Below are 3,915 nucleotides of genomic sequence, written 5' to 3'. Positions count from 1 at the left end.
TGGATTCTCCGGGTGGACCAATGTAATCACAAGGGTGCTTGAAAGTGGAAGAGGGAGGCAGGAGAGGAGAGTCAGAGGGCGGCGTGGACAGGGAAGGAGGTCAGAGAGATGCAGCATTGTTGGCGTTGAAGATGGAGGAAGGAACCTGTGAGCCAAGGCATAGGGCAGCCTAGAAGAGGCAAGGGAATGGATTGTCTCCAGAGCATGCAGAAGAAACTGCTGACATCTTGACTTGAAGCCAGTGAGAGCCACGTCGGACTTGTAACCTACAGAACTGTAAGATGTTAAACCCGCGTTGTTTTAAGCCTCTAAATTTGTGGCCATTTGTTATGGCAGCAAATGGGAAACTGATCCAGGGGGCTCCCCAAGGAGGCAATGCTGGGTGGAGGGTGTGCAAGAGTTGAGCAGGACAGAGTGGCAGCTAGGAGGACCGTGGGAGGCTCGGCTCGGAAGGGGGCTCAGCCAGGCCTGGGTGGGCCTGAATGCAGGGGGGACTCAGGGTTTGGGCCTCAGGGGTGGGTGCTGAGGGAGGATCTGAGCCGCAGGGGGCACAATCAGAGGTGGGTCTCAGTGAGGACCCCTGGGAAGCAAAGACCAGAGGCCAGAGACTGGAGGCAGTGAGGCAGGAGGCCAGTGGGACACAGTCAGACTCTGGCTGCAGAATATGACACAATAGAAGCAGCTACCGTGTGGCGAGCAGGAACTGTGTGCCAGGCGCTGTGCTGAGGGTTTGCACGCATTTCCTGGTTTAATCCTCACAATCATCCATGAGGTGGTTACTCTTGTTGGGTCCACCGAACAGAGATGGAAACGGCTCAGAGCACTTACATGGCTTAAAAGACCTCCACAGGGCCGAGGTTGGATCCCAGGTCTGTCCCAACCCAAATCCTGTATCAGAAGCCACTATGCTATCCTGTGCCCAGCAGGGAGAATCCAGGTGTACCTGCTTTTCCCCCTGTCTGTTCTGTTCTATTCTATTCTATCCCTTTTTGAGAGAGTAGTATAAAGAATTCTCCTTGTACCCATTACCCTCCTTCAGCTAATATCCATCATATGTTATCTCTACTCCAGCCACGCCCTTTTTGGATGGCAGTTATCCACTAACGCAGTCTATTCTATGGAAGCCTGGTCTTAGGGAATCACTGATGGTTTATTAAGGATGACCTGTCTTTAACCGCTCCAGGCACCTCCACCGTCTCTGACAGCTTGCGATGTACGTCTAGGATGCCTTTATCCTCTTTTTACAGAAGGGAAACTGAAGCTCAACGTCATACAGAGAGTGAGGGGCAGCCCCACCGGTCGCCCCCCTGGACCTGGGACGCCCCGTCCAACCGCTCGGGCACCAGCCTTTCTCACGGAAGGTAAAGCGCATTCCGGCATCGCCAACGCCCGCTCGTGGCTGAAGACGTTTACAGCGACTCCGGCGCCAGGTTCTCCCGGTAAAGGAGTCTTCGTTGAGGGCTGGGGAGGAGGCTGGTTTTAGGACAAAGATAAGGTCCCTGAACAGTCCCGACCCCTGGGGCCTCAGACAGACAGAGACGTGGGCCCAGGCTCCCATGCTGCCTGAGGGGCCTGAGGTGCTGTGTTCCAGAGGCCAAGCCTTGTGCTCAGAACTGAGCTGGGACCTGAGCCCGCCACTGCCTGCCCTGCTGTGTGACCTCCAAGCTGCTTAACCTCTCCGACCTCCTGTTTCCCTGTTTGGTAAGCAGGGCCGTTTGGGGGATGTGACGAAGATAAAATGAGGCATTGTTTGTAAAGGCGCCAGCCCCACAGCACACCCACAGCCCGAGTAAAGTCAGGAGACCCACGTTGCCGACAGCTTTCGCCTCCCTGCCTCCTTTTACCCCCAAAAGAACCCCATCGGCGTAGGGAAGTGGACAAGCGTTCTTCCCAGGCCTGACTCACTTGTGCCCATCATAATTGACTTGGCCGAGGATTGCCACGGCCTCGCGCCCTTGACATCGGTAGCTGGCTCGCTGGCAGGCTGTCTGGATGACCTTGGTGGTCTCCCGGCTCCCTAGAAGGAAGGTGGTATGAGGCGCTGCAGGCCTGGGCTGGGCCTCCCGCCACCCCCGCGCCCCCTCCCCTGGCCTTGGCCGCGGCTCAGCCTCTCTGCGATGAGGGGTTGGCCTGGGCCTCGCTCTGGTGTAAGCTCGAAGGCTGTGCTCAGGGACACAGACAGGGCCTGACCCCTGACCTGGCCAGAGATCCCGGTCATACACCAGCCTCTGGATCCTGACACACACAGGAACCCTGTGATCCTGGTCTAATGGCAGCCCCTGAACCCAGCCCCATGCTAAGCCCAGCCTCACCCGGACCCAGCTCAACACCCCCTCACCCAAAGATGAACTGAGTCTGTGGTCCTGGATCTCGAACTTTGGGATCTTCTATTTTAGAGATCATTGCATTTAGCCTCCTTTATTATATCGGGCAACAGGCTGAGGCCCAGAGAGGGGAGGGGAGCTGGCCAAAGTGGCACAGCAGTCAATGACAGAGCCTCCCCAGCCTGGGCTCATATTGACCTCTGACCCCAGCCGTAGAATGATCCCCAACACCGAGTACACACTGACCTCCTGACCTTCACCCCCTATTCTGCCCTCCAACCTGACTCTGCTCTGGACCTTAACTCAAAGCCCAGAAGGACCCTGAGCCCCAGGCAAATGCAAACCCCCCCCCTCCCCCGCCCCCCGCCGTCTGGCTGTTTGCAGCCCTGCAGGGCCCTTCCCGCCAAAGAGCCTGACCTGGGAGGTGAGGCCGGGGGAGGGTGAGGACAGCTCGGCGGAGCCCGTCTCAGTGCCAGGGTTCTCCTAGCTCTGGGCTGAGGCGTGGCTGCCCTACGCCAGGACCCCAGGGACCCCAGGAGGCTCCTGCACAGTGGGTGACCCTGACAGGAGCCCTGGATGGACAGACAGATGGGGTGGCGAGCTTCCCCAGCCACTCAGCAGTCTGTGGGAGGCCCTGCCCACCCTGGCCTCTGTCTTCACCCAGCCTGGACGCTCAGGTCTTAGGACATTCATTTGCCCTGTCCCCAGACCTTTGTCCTCCTTGCAGGTTCCCTACCTGCCTCTATCACCAACAGCCTGCCTCTGGGGCAGGATGGGGCGGGGGCTCTCCTGGAGCGCACCCCCAGGTCCCCACGTGGGCACCCTCCTGGTTTTCCTTGCTATTACCGTTACCTGCAGTTAGAACTTTCTGGGTGTCTGGATGGCTCCTGCCACCCAGCTCCTGCATCTTCGGCTTTCAGAGGGAGAGACGGGGGGAGAGCAGCTCTGAGTGAGTGCCTGCCACACCCAGGCCTGTGCTGCACACCTGCTGTCACAGAGGCCCCAGGAGCCCCAGTGACAGGTGCACACCGGGCAGGAGCTGCCGGCACTCACCTGGCGCCTCCCAGTTGCAGCTTGGGAGTTCCGGGACCTAGGTCCATGGGGCAGGAGGCCTGGGGACACACTGAGTGAGTGGTGTGTGGACCTGCCCCATTGAATTCAACTGCACGTCCAGAGAGAGTAATAGGAAGCGGGCTGACAACAAGCACGGCCCTCAGTGCCTCAGTCTCTCCCTGCTGCCCGCAGGACGCCTTCCTTGAGCACCCGGCCTCACCAAACCCTCGAGTTCTGGATTCTCGTCTGCACCAGTCACTGGGCACACAGCACCGTTCACTCAGGATGAGCTCTTGTGCCGCCAGATTTTTAATATTAGTCGTATTAATTTTTAAAATATAAATGGGTACCTGCCTAGTCCAGATGATATAGAGAAAAGGAAATCAAGTCACTTGCTGGTCCTTCCATCACCACACAATCTTCTTTAGCGGGGGGGGGGGGGGGGGAGCTTTTTTCTAGCAAGTCTTTTGTTCCTCTGCGCATTCATTCATTCATTCAACAAATGTTTGCTGAGCATCTGCTCAGTGAGCGGCCCCAG

General features: G+C 57.9%; 1 long non-coding RNA gene across 1 annotated transcript; it reads right to left on the bottom strand.

Moving 5' to 3' along the window:
* Positions 1-1,131: 1,131 nt before the first annotated feature.
* Positions 1,132-3,302, bottom strand: LOC139082186 (uncharacterized). Its single transcript, XR_011537929.1, has 3 exons — positions 3,177-3,302; positions 1,906-2,017; positions 1,132-1,461 (listed from the first exon to the last, which is right to left on the bottom strand). It is a non-coding gene; the product is annotated as an uncharacterized lncRNA (long non-coding RNA).
* Positions 3,303-3,915: the final 613 nt, after the last annotated feature.

This window comes from Equus przewalskii, chromosome 3, assembly GCF_037783145.1.
Source record: "Equus przewalskii isolate Varuska chromosome 3, EquPr2, whole genome shotgun sequence".
Classification (NCBI taxonomy): Eukaryota; Metazoa; Chordata; class Mammalia; order Perissodactyla; family Equidae; genus Equus; species Equus przewalskii.
The sequence above is the reverse complement of the archived record's forward strand: the minus strand, read 5'-3'. Positions and strand labels throughout refer to the sequence as shown.